The sequence below is a fragment of the Vitis riparia genome, chromosome 6 (assembly GCF_004353265.1).
Source record: "Vitis riparia cultivar Riparia Gloire de Montpellier isolate 1030 chromosome 6, EGFV_Vit.rip_1.0, whole genome shotgun sequence".
Classification (NCBI taxonomy): domain Eukaryota; kingdom Viridiplantae; phylum Streptophyta; class Magnoliopsida; order Vitales; family Vitaceae; genus Vitis; species Vitis riparia.
The window spans coordinates 16,420,870-16,434,214 of record NC_048436.1 but is presented as its reverse complement, the minus strand read 5'-3'; the positions used below and the strand labels follow the sequence as shown (position 1 = coordinate 16,434,214).

Sequence of the window (13,345 nt, the reverse complement as noted above, 5' to 3'; positions counted from 1 at the left end):
CTCTTATTTTCTCCCATTCTCTTCCTAGCATTTTTATTTTTATTTTATTTTGTTTTGTTTCCCAAAAATCCGTCAACCCCTCATCGCCGCCGCCAAGACACCGACCAGTCACCGCCGGCGAGCCACTACCGGTCGGTGACCCCCTTCCCATCTCATCCATTATTATTATTATTATTATTATTATTATTATTATTATTATTATTATTATGATTGTTATTATTATTATTATTATTATTCAGGATTTGATTATAATAGTAATTGTTGTTTATAATATTTGAATTGTTGAATTAATACGAAATTTGAGTTAATTTGTTGTTGGTAAATTAATATGAAATTTGGGCTGATATATTGTTGGTGATTAATTTGGGACATTTGGATAATGTCAATTGCATATTGTTTATCTTATTTGGACTTGGGCTTATTACTTATTGGTTACGAAACTTGGGCTATATTTGTTTTTGCATGGGCTCGTTCTGCAAACCTATTGACTGAGCATAAATTTATGATACGCGGAGGACGGAATTTCATGGAACAAAGTGAGATTCGAAAAGCTGCAAATGGAGCATTGAACTTGTTGTAAACCTACTGGGGTACATATTTGATTTCTCATTTATATTTAGTTTTATTTCTATTGATTTCCGTAAATATTTATCTGTGTATATTTACTTGTGTATACAGAATTGAACATCGAACAAACTAGAAATTTTATTTAAATGAGAGGAAGAATTCAGTAAATGTGTTTTGATGAAACAACAATTTTAAAATATTATTTTTAATAAAAGAAAGTTTTTTTATTATTTATAAAAATTCAGAAAAAATGCATTTAGAAAAATCCAAAAAATTGTTTTTAATAGAATTCGAAAAAAAAATTTTAATGACATTGTCCAAAAATTTCTTTGTTTAATAAAAATTGTCCAAAAATTGTTTTGTAAATAAAGTTGTCCCAAAAATTAATTTTTAATAAAATTGTCTAAAAATATTTTTTTCAAATGAATTTTTTTTCCTTAATGGGATTAAAAGTGTTTTTCAGAAATAGAGGATTTAAATATTTGTTTTTATTTTTAATTAAAATTTCTTTTGCAAATAAAGTTATGTCATTTTAAATAATTTGTAAAAATCACTCTTTTAAATGAAAATGAATTTAAATACTTTTGTAAATAAAATTGTAAAAAATCATTATTTTCTAGTAAAAGTAAGTAAAAATAATTTTTGTGCCCAAATTGAAATTTTTTTAATAAATTCTTTTGATACTAAGTGTAAATAACTTTTTTGAAAATTGAATACAAATGAAGTTGAGAAAATAAATTGATTCTTTTTTTGTAAGTAAATAAATTGAAATCATTAATTCAAAATCATTTTTAATAAAATCCTTTGAAATTTCTTTAAAACTTTTTTTAATATCTTTTATTTATTTAATTCAATAAATCATTCTGCATAATTCTCTTATTATTTATTTTGTGTATTTTCGTAATTAGATTTCATCATTATTTGTGTATATTGCTTTTCACTATGACTTGTACATGCTCATTTGCTTGATTATTAATTTTGGTATCCATGATTAATTAGTTAATTGTCACAATTGCTTCATTTTATTAATAGAGACCCGACTTTAGGGACTTAGAGGGGTGCTACGGTCTTTACCGTACTTTCCCGATAAGTAACCTGACCCCGAACCCGATCTGGTTTTTCATAAACTGTCTTTTCCAAAATAAGGAGTCACACTTAGGGTTTTTCTTTCTTATTTTGTTTACCTTTTAAAAATAAAACAAAAATAAGTGGCGACTCCAAGTCTTTTTTCTAAAAATCAAATTTCATCAAATAGAACAAAAAGCGAGTTTCGCCATCGAGTGGGAACGCATGAGCCGAAAATGCGGGGTCTACATTATTATTATTATTATTGTTATTGTTATTGTTGCTATTTTATTTTATTTTAATAGTAATTGTTGTTTGTGAAATTTGGATTGTTGAATTAATATGAAATTTGAGGTTAATTTGTTGTTGGTAGATCAATACGTAATTTGATTTAATTTATTGTTAGTGAATTAATTTGAAATTTGTTAATTTGGGTTTATGGGCATATTGTATTTGGTGATTAATTTGAAAATATTTGGATTATATCAATTGCATATTGTTTATTTGGACTTGGGTCTATTGTTAAATTGTTATTTGTTTGGGCTTATTAAATTGGGCTTGGAATATTATTTCTCTTGACTATGTATTTTTTTTATGTGGGCTTGTTAATTGATATGAATTTTGGGGCCTATAATGTGGATGAGATTTGTTGAATTATTTAAATATTTGATATGGGCTTGGCCAATTTGAATTGTTTAATTCGGACATGGGACAATTGTGGTGTATATTAAACTAGACTTAGATTATGAAATATTAAATTTAGGTCTAATAGAATTTATTTTAATTTATCCTATTTTAGGTTTGGTTGATTGTGTTTGTATTTTTGGTTATTAATTTGGATGTTCTAGGTTAAAAACTATAGTAATTTGGGCTCATTTTAATTGACGAAATTTATGGGACTAATTTGAAATTGGAATTTGGGTTTGAATATTTGTTTGGGATTTTATACATCTCTGGATATTTACATCTGTGTTATTCTTATTTTTGCATAGACCCATTCTGCAATCTTGTTGGCTGAGTACGAATTGATGACACGTGGAACTTATTGTAAGTTTATTTGAGTACATATTTTATTTCTCATTTTTTATTTGGTTTTATTTTTATTAGTTTGTATAAATATTCGTTCGCATGTATTTATTGAGTATGTACAGAATTGAACATCGAACAAACTAGAAATTTTGTTTAAATGAAAAGAAGAAGTCAGTAAATGTGTGTAGACCCCCATTTTAAGGCCTCACTTTCATGCATTTTTTGCAGCTCTTTTTGCCAGGTGGAGTGGCTCTTAAAGAGCCACGTGTCGTCTCGTGCTTGGCGGACAGAGAATCAAGTAGTGGAATCAAAGAGCAAATGAGATTTGAACACGTGTAAAGGGGATTCTGCAGGCGGTTAGGAGGGGCGTATGAGAGAGGGGATATTCTGCAGAAAGTGGGGTTGCTTTTGGGAGGTTGGTTAGGAGATATTTTTCTAGGAGGGGCAAATCCGGAAGGAGAAAAGGATAGGGGTAGGTAGTTTGTTTGAAAGAGAAAAAGAGCTATGGACGACAGGGAGAGATTTTTTTTTTTCAGAGAGGTTTCGTGGGTGTCTCCATTGCTGCTGAGGGGACTTTTTCAGAGCGGAGAGGAGGGATCCTTTGCTGGAGGAGGCAGAAATGAGAGCCTCGGGAGAGGGGAGATCCCGGGAACTTAGGGGAGAAGGCTAGAGAACGCGAGGAACTTACAGACGCGCTGACCCAGTTGGAGGAAGGGAGATAACAGAGAAAAGAAACATCTGTGGGTGAGTTTGAGGTGAGTTTCTAGGTTACTTTGATTCAAATATTTTCTCATCTCATTCCGATTTTGGTTTGCTCCTCATTGCTCATCAATTTGAAGTTGAATAATATAAATTGCGTGCCGAATCCGGTTGATTTCTGAATCATTTTTATACTCTGTTGCTGTTGATTTTACCGTTGATTTTGTGGTTTGGTTTGGAGCTGGTGGAACTCTGTTTCTCATACACTGTAAATCTAGCTCAAGGTTCCCCTCCTCGTATTGGCCCATGGATGTCACCTGAAATAAGGCTTTATACATGCATGTTTTACTTGATTCCTGATTCATTATTCCCTCAGTTTTTGGGCTCTTTTTCTCCAATTTCTATTCCTTCGTTGCTAGTGAGTTTGTGATGTTGAGTATCAGAGATGAAGGCACTGTGAATGAGGATGGTATGGTATATGTAGAAGTGACCAAGGTTGGATCAGAAAGCGCTTCGTCACAGGTCATTCAGCTTGCAGGAAAACTTCATAAGGATCCAAAACCTCGGACATCCTCTTCCATGGATGGTTCTGTGTTTACGTTCCAACTTGGAACATCTGCCATGATCATAGCCCGCCCATATGCTTTAGGTTTCACGACTCCTACTGCTGCTATGAGCTCTCTGTAACAGTCCATTTGGGTTAAGAGGCCAAACTTTGCTCCGAATGGGTCTACTGTCAATGGATTTCAGCACTCAATTAAATTGAACTTTGTTAAGTCAAGCAGATCTTATATCGGAAGAATTTTGGTTGCTGGGAAGATATATTCCTTTGTGTCTATCACTGTACGTGCCCGGAAATGGAGGTAGCGAAATTGGTTGTATTGACTATGGCCTGAATGCAGCTGGTTATGAGGTGTGTGCAATTATTTACAAGGAAAAACAACGACAAATGAAGATATTAGAGCTCATTTGCCTTAGAGAATTTCATATCCCGAGCAGTGATGGAAGTTGTTAGTTCTTGCCTCACAAACCATTATTTTGAAGGATCGTCTGGTAGAGGGTATCATGGCGGTAATGAGTTCATTGATGAGTGGGAAACTCTCTGTCAGAGGAGGACTTTGGCGGCATTACGCCTAAATGGAAAGAGGTCTTGTTGATTATGACATGCTTGAAAAGACTGCTAACCTTTTGCAGCTAAAGCTTCTTATTGTTGATACTAGTGTTTATCCTCGAGATTTTGATTATTCTCGTATGAGGAAGATTGCAAACGGTGTTGGTGTTTTCTCATGTTGGGATATCAGGTTTTGGGTTTTTAATAAGTTGCAGGTTCGGGGTCCACCACTGGCGTTGTTGGATAATAACTACTTCAGTTGGCAGGAGCTATATCGCTACATGAGCAGTCATCAGTGCACCAGTCAAACTATATCCCAATTCTTTCTTTGTCGCTTCCTGACGAGAAAGCTCCTCTATCCATGCATCACATGCAGACAGCACTCTAATGTGGTGAGATCCCTGCTAGAAATGAGCCACTCTCCTCCACGACCTTGTAAAGTCTCCTGCTCTTCCTTTTGAAAGGCACCCTGACCTATATCCATGCAAATCCTCCATGCATATATATCCTATCCCACATGCGTAACCATGCCCCGTCTTCATACCACTAACCCCATGCCTGCATCATCTTCTATCCTTCATACCCATAGCTTCCCCTCTCAATATTCATTAAACCTGTCCTTTCACCACCTCTCACCGTTCGAGCCCACTTTTCCATATTCATACATGCTATCCATTCCTTCTAAACCAATCAGACTCGCTCCATTGTACCTATCATCACGTCCACCTTCTCATACCCATATACCCCTATCATACCCATTAAAATATTCGCCACCTTCTTATTTTTCATCCCAAACACACTCTCATATGCGTCAATTGTCATCAAACTTTTGTTGCCTTTGAGGCATCACCCTCATCTCTTGCATCCAAAACCAGAAGAGATGGCGTGTACACGCTCATAAATCGGATACGAAGCGAAGACGGGATATGGGTCCTTCTCGATTTCAAAAGGGGTAGTTGTGGTCCTTTTTTCTACTATGGTAGGATCGAGAAAAGGTCTTATGCTATGACGCTGAGCATTACGGAACCAAATATTCATGATTTCGTCGAGCTCAGTTGGGAACAGGAAATACTGCAACTCTCTATTCTAGCATCCTACAGCAGCTCGGTTATAGATTGGCTGAATGCCAAATCTTGGTTCAGGCACCCTCTCGTGAGCTTACACAATGGATCGAGAAGGTTATGCGAGCACTTGACGACTACCTTGGGGTGAGAGTTCATGCTGATGAAGCTCCTGATTCAAAGATGGATGTTGTTGTAAAGCAGTTGAATCGAAATGGGTTCCAAGGACACAAGGAGCGGATCAACGAGTTGAACTCTTTAGGTGTAGTTAAGCTCCCAAATCTGGTGAAGTTAGTGGGATATTGTGCGGAAGACGATGAAAGAAGGATCCAAAGTCTATTGGTTTATGAGCTTATGTGTAATAAAAGCTTGGAGGACCATCAGTTGGCTCGGGTACCATCATCGTTTCTCGTGGATGACGAAACAAAAGATTGCTCAAGATGCAGCCCGTGGTTTGGCATACCTTCATGAAGAAATGGATTTTCAACTAATATTTCAAGCTTTTAAAATACCAAATGTTCAGCTAGTTGAGGACTTTAATGCAAAGCTCTCTGATTTTAGACTGGCTAGACAAGGACCAAGTCAAGGAGCTAGTCATGTTTCAACATCAGTTGTAGGTACAGTTGGTTATGCATCTCCAGAATATGTTCACGCAGGCAGGCTAACTGCAAAGAATGACGAATGGAGCTTTGAGGTGGTTCTATATGACTTATCACAGGAAGGCGAGCAGGGAAGAGCAACCTTTCTCGTAGTGAGCAAAAGTTTTTAGGATGGGTGAGACCTTATGTCTCAGACTCAAAGAAATTTCATCTTATTGTAGACCCGCCACCAGAAGGAGAGCACTTGCATGGGGGAAAGACAATTGAGTTGGATCTTGAAGCTGAGTTTTCAAATTTGGCACTTAACATTATTGGGTTTGGTGTCTTTAACTATGATTTTGGATCTGTCACGAAAGAATCTCTAGTGATAAGGGCAGTATATTGAGAACCATTACAAGGAGCAAATGAAAAGTCTTCAGGAGAGGAGGGAACGGCGAAATATACCGGAAAAGAAGTTGGCTGATGCTGACGTCTCTGAGGAAGATCAGAATAACCAGCTAAAACACCTGGAGAAGAAGGAAACTGAATACATGCGCCTTCAAAGGCATAAGATGGGTTCTGATGATTTTGAATTATTGACAATGATCAGAAGGCGAGCAGTTCGTGGAGGGGATATGGAGAAAAGGACCGGGGAAGGAATGATAGCAAACCAGGATGATGTAATGTGGGCCCAACTGAAGCATATGCTTTGAAGATGCAACACAAAGAGGAATGTGATTGCAAATCTGATTGTCTTTTGAGACGTTTTTGTGAAATTCCTGTGCTGTGTACTTGTGTCAATCAATGCTCTGGCCATGGGCACTTCCGTGGTGGATTTTGTCAGCGTCACAGAGGGTGGTATGGAACAGATGCAGTTGCCGTCACGGAACCGTATCTGTGTGGATGGTTATTGAGCTGCTGCTTTATTTGACTTGTATGCAAAGTGTGGGCGCATTGACAAGGCATATGAATTGTTCCATGGTTTGAAGAATGAAGGGTGCCTTGGCGATTATGTCAGGTCTTGAGGGGAGGCATCCAATCAAATCTCACTGATGGAAGCTTTGCATGGCCACCTTTCGCGTGCGGCTTTAGGTCACGTGCCTTTCTTGTTTATTTATCTATTTTATTTTACTATTTATTTATTTATTTTTATTATTATTATTTTATTATTTTTATTTCTTTCTTTATTATTTCCTCATCTCAGAATTTCAAAATAATTCCCTACACCCCCATATTCCGTATAAATTCTTGGATCCTAGTTTTCTTTTTTTTTAATTTTTCCCAACTTCATTTTTATTAAATAATTTATTTATCTATTTATTCACTTTTAATTTTCATCTTTAGGATTTTTTTTAGAATCATCCAAGAGTCCCGCTTTCAATAAAATTCATTGCCATTTTCTCTTCGGCAAGTCTTCTTCATATTTCAAAATATTTTAAAATAAGCATAGATTTAATTCCGTAATTCCGAATAATGGGATTTATGGAATTAATTCGTGCAAAATAAACGGGCTTTGGTGGGGGCCCTACATACTTGATTTTATAATTGATTGATTGATTGTTTGATTCATTAACTGTATGTGATTGATTTACTCTGTTCCTTGATATACATATGGATATTCTGTGTTTATTCACTAACCCCCTTTCATAATAGTGCATTCAAGATTGCTGCCCAGGTACGCATTCACTCGTTCTGACAATTCATCTTATATATTCTGATTCTTATACATGCATGATTGATGTGGGTATTCATTGATTTTATTCATCCATTGCCATGTTAGCTTCATTTTATTAGTAGAGACCCGACTTTAGGGACTTAGAGGGGTGCTACGGTCTTTACCGTACCTTCCCGATAAGTAACCTGACCCCCGAACCCGATCCGGTTTTTCGCAGACCACCTTTTTCAAAAAGATAAGGAGTCACACTTAGGGTTTTTCTTTCTTATTTTGTTTACCCTTTAAAAATAAAACAAAAATAAGTGGCGACTCCAAGTCATTTTCAAATAATCAATAAAAATCATTTTTCTAAACAAAATCGAGCTCGCCATCGAGTGGGAAACGCATGAGCACGAAATGCGGGGTCCACAATGTGTTTTAATAAAACAACAATTTTAAAATATTATTTTTAATAAAAGAAAGTTTTTATTTTATTTTATTTTATTTTTTATTTATAAAAATTCAAAAAAATGCATTTAGAAAAATCCAAAAGAAATGTTTTTAATGGAATTTGAAAATTTGTTTTTAAATAATATTTGTCCAAAAATTTCTTTGTTTAACAAAAATTTTCTAAATATTGTTTTGTAAATAAAGTTGTCCCAAAAATTAATTTTTAATAAAATCGTCCAAAAAATGTTTTTTTTTTAAAAAAAAATCTTTTACTTAATTAAAATTGGATTAAAAGTCATTTTTAGAAATAGATGATTTATTTATTTATTTATTTTTATTTTTATTTTTATTTTTTCCTTTTAATTAAAATTTCTTTTGCAAATAAAGTTATGTCATTTTAAATAATTTGTAAAAATCACTTTTTTTAAATGAAAATGAATCTAAATACTTTTGTAACTAAAATTGTAAAAATTCATTATTTTCTAGTAAAAGCAAAGTGAAAAATAATTTTTGTGCCCAAATTGAAATTTTGTAATGAATTCTCTTGATACAATAAGTGTAAATAATTTTTTTTTTTTAATTGAATACAATTAAAATTGAGAAAATAAATTGTTTCTTTTTATAAGTAAATAAATGGAAATCATTAATTCAAAATTATTTTTAATAAAATCCTTTGAAATTTCTTTAAAACTTTTTTAATATCTTTTATTTATTTAATTCAATAAATCATTTTGCATAATTCTCTTATTATTTATTTTGTGCATTTTTGTAATTAGATTTCATCATTGTTTTTGTGTATATTAATTCTCATCATGACTTGTATATTGATTATTTCTCTTTGTATCCATAATTAATTAATTAATTGCCACAATTTCTTCAATTCGTTTAGTAGTGGTCGTACGTATGCGGGCTTAGAGGGGTGTTACGGCTCATCACCGTACCTTCCCAATAAGTAACCTGACCCCGGACCTAGACTTGGTTTTTCACAGACCCGTTTTTTTCCTTTAGGAGTCACACTTAAGGTTTTCTTTCTTATTTGATTTTTCCTTTAAAAAAAATAAAACAAAAATAAGTGGCGACTCCAAGTCTTTTTTTTCTAAAAATCAAATTTTCATCTAATAAAATAAAAAGCGAGTTTCACCATCAAGTGGGAACGTATCGAGCAAAACGCGGGGTCCACAATAGTATATATTATTGTAAGCAAAACAATAAAAAACATAAGATGGAGAGTGTCACTTAGGACTCTAACTTTATAAAAGAGATTTATAACTCTTAGTATTCCAAATAGAGACTACACGAAATGTATAAATTAATGGATTACAATGGGATTACTAACTTGAATACATTCACGTAATTGCATGGTTACATTTTTTCCATCTTTTTCCATTATTCATAAACTTTATGAAAATTTCTTAACTTCTCATTTATGATTTTAATCTTTTATACACAAGACTTTTGATGTCTTATCAATTCACCTATCTATAAATCGATATACTCGTAAATAAAATATATATCAATTTAATCTATTACACAAATATAATTATGAATGGTCAAACATTATAGGATATAAAATATACTAACAAAGACTTCAAATAAGGGTACTTACCCAAAGTCACTCCCAAAAGGTCTCTAAAAATATTCTTATATAATGGTTTGACAAGTGATTTTTAAAAAAATTATTTTGACAAAGCACTAAAAAAGAGTGTAAATCCAAACATTGAATGATTGTCTTTGATAATGTTTTTAATGGAATGTCCACAAATAAAAGGTTCTAACCAAAATCATTTTCAAATTTGCTCACTCTCTTGTTATACCAACAAAAGCTTTAATACAAACATGTTAATTCAATAATACAAATATAAAGTAATCAAAATAAAAGTACACGAGGTCTGAACGTGGTTCGATCAATCATGCTTACATCCACGGATGATAGAGAATCTTGACAGAACTAGATACAACCATTGGATTCGCGAAACATGAAATAGTTTTCGAAACATCCTTATATCCACACCCTAAATCACGAATCCTCTCACTCCATCGGGTATCTCTCGTTTTTCCTTTACATCTCTACTTTTTTCTTTCATAACGTAAAATATTTATAAAAATATTTCTAACAACTTTCTTTATTCTATAAAAAATATATATAATATTATAATAATATATCAACTTAATAAGTATTCTCTATACAATATTCTTAAAATAAAATAAAAAATTACTAATTAGGAAATTTGGGAGACTTCCCAACATCTCTCTTCTACAATTTGTATACTAGTTATAACACCTAGTCAAATATTCCAATTTGTGTTTCTTACTTTTGAAACTTCCAAGGCCATCCCAAAGATCAAGATTCAAGAGATGGAACGGAGATGGGCTGCACTTGAAGGCCCGAAAAACATTCAAGTAGATCGGGAGGCCCAACAAAAAATTCATATAGGCCAAGTGGGCCGGCCTGTGACCTTCCAAGAATGTCACACTCAGCTACAGAAGTGAAGGTGGGTCCAAGTGGGTCCCAGGCCCATGTGGGCCCATCTAAGCTGTAAGAATTAACCTTAAAGAACAGTATAACTTTTCGATTGAAAGATTGGGCAGCCTCCATCATGCCGAACATATGGCCCAGTGTCGGTGACCATCGTCAATGGCCCATCAAACTTTTAGCTGATCCATAATATGGATTCAATGTTTCTTTTTTTATATTATTATTCTTTTTTTCCTTTTTAAAAGCATATTTACTATGTTTTATATATAAAATAATAATATTTACTTTTTGATATACTTTATTGAATTACTTTTTTGCCACGTGTCATGTAATTTTCTATTAAATGAAAGGCACCCTTTCACTTAATTTTATAAAATTAGAATAATTTTTTAATAAAATAACAGAAAATTAGTCTCCATATCCCTAATTATTAAAATTCCCAAGTTTTATTTTGATTTTATCTTAAATTTGACTTAATTCAACAATTATTTCTTGAATTTTATTTATTTTTAAAATATAAAGCCTTATTTATTTCCATTATCAAGCATACTCCAAATTTATTATTCTTCAAAATAATTGTATGGATAAATGATAATTAATGATGGGTTTTGACAAATTGCTAACCAAAAATGAGAAAACAAAATGCAATAAATCACGCCTAATTTTTAGAAAATGAGTGAATGTGACACATAAATAATATTGAAAGTGAATGTTGACAATAGAATGGATGTGATCTTAGGAAGCAAAAATTTAGATAGAAATGAGGTGGGTAGTCCACATCACATTAAATTTTTAGAAGATAATTATGTAACATGATAAAGAAAATGGTTACATGATCCTGATTAGTATCCTTAAACCCATCTTGTTGACTTATAGACATATGTTAAAGACTAAAAATTATATGGTAAATATCATATTAAAGTTTAATATAAATCATCGGATTTTAATATATAATTAAATTCATCGACAATATGATTATATATTTTTATCATATTATTATTATTATTAATCATATTATTAAAATAATTAAAAAATAATTTTGATGACATATTTTATTTTACATGTATATAACAACATTTGAATTTTGGGTAAAAAATGGTCTACTTGAATATTTGAATATTTACTTTTAAAACTTATATTCAACCAATCAAGTGAGTGTTATATCATCCTTTTACAAAAATAAGCTATAATTGGTAATTAAGATTTCAATTCAAAAACAAAACTATAAGTATCAATTGACAATTGAGGTTTCAGGTTAAAAAAATGAAATTCTAATTGGTAATTAAGGTTTTGTTTTTTTTAGCTAAAACCTCGAAGACTTTACCTTAAAATTTTTATAAAAATGTATTTTTTAATAATATGATTTTTACATGGTAACAAAAAAGTTATTTTGAGGATAAGTTTGACGAAATAGTTAAATTTATTTTTTTTGTTTTTACCCAAAACTTTCAACATTTGGTATGATATCAAAAAAGTGAGATTGATTGCCAAAAGAAATATCTTATTAAATGAATTTGTTGAAATTAATTGTGAAAAGCAAGTCTCCAACCAAATAATAGCAAATTTATAATTTTCTTCCATCCATAATTTCATGATGATTTAATATTTGCCTAAATGGTAGCCACCTCAATAGCTACAAAAGTTAAATGATGTCCAATCAATGATTCAATTATGTGCCCCCCACATGGATCCTATGATTCATATGTAATTGCACCATTCATGATTACCACTAGTAAAAAAGGTCAAAAAAATTTAAATTAATTTTTTTTTGAAATAGAAAAGTGATTTTGTGTAATTATTGAGATTAAGAAGTAGGTTGGTCACACCTCCAATGTAGGTGGCCCTATTGGAGGAGAAAAATGTAATTTTAGAAATGGGGGTGGTAATTTACATTCTTGCCCCTCTCTTTTTTGGACAAGATTATTGGCTTTAGTTGAATTTGTTTGCAACATAGTTGATAGTACTATCAAAACTCTTTTTGGGGAAATTGAAAAGGGAAAAAGTGGTCTTAGTGGCTCAAAAGGTTGGAATTATCTTTTTTATTTTTTATATTGTGGGTCAAGTTGTCAAGAAGTAAGCTTGAAAGGAGCGTCCTTTTCACTCGTTAATTTCACAAAAAAACATTTGACGAAATTTTAAATTGGTAGAGATAAAGTGTATTTAGAATTTTATTTGATAATATTTATGTCGAGCATGTTTTTAGTAAAAGTATTTTTTTTAAGTGTTTTCGGGATAATTGCCTTCTAAGTGTTTTTTTATTAAATAATATAAGTGATTTTTCAATATTTTTAAAATATATATTAAGAGTACGTTTGAATTTAGAAAATGTTTTCAATTTTTTTAACATTTGAATAATAAATTTTATCAAATATAAAAATTATCAAAAACGTTTCTTAAAATCACTATATAATGATATTAAGAAACATCTTGAAATTACAATTTGAAAAATCAATTATGATATTAAAAAATCACTTATAATGTTTTTTAAGAAACAATTAAAGTGTGTTTGATAATAATTCTAAAAGGTGTTTCTATAATTTCTAATACGTGAAAATTTTTATTTTTTAATTATTAGAAAAACTATAAAACTTTTTAAAATTATTGTCAATCGCATTTTAAGAGTGTGTTTGACAATTATTTTAAAAAATATTTTTA

General features: G+C 31.8%; 1 pseudogene; it reads left to right on the top strand.

Annotated features, from left to right (window-relative positions):
* The first annotated feature begins 4,497 nt into the window (after positions 1–4,497).
* On the top strand, positions 4,498–6,688 carry LOC117917044 (annotated as a pseudogene).
* Positions 6,689–13,345: the final 6,657 nt, after the last annotated feature.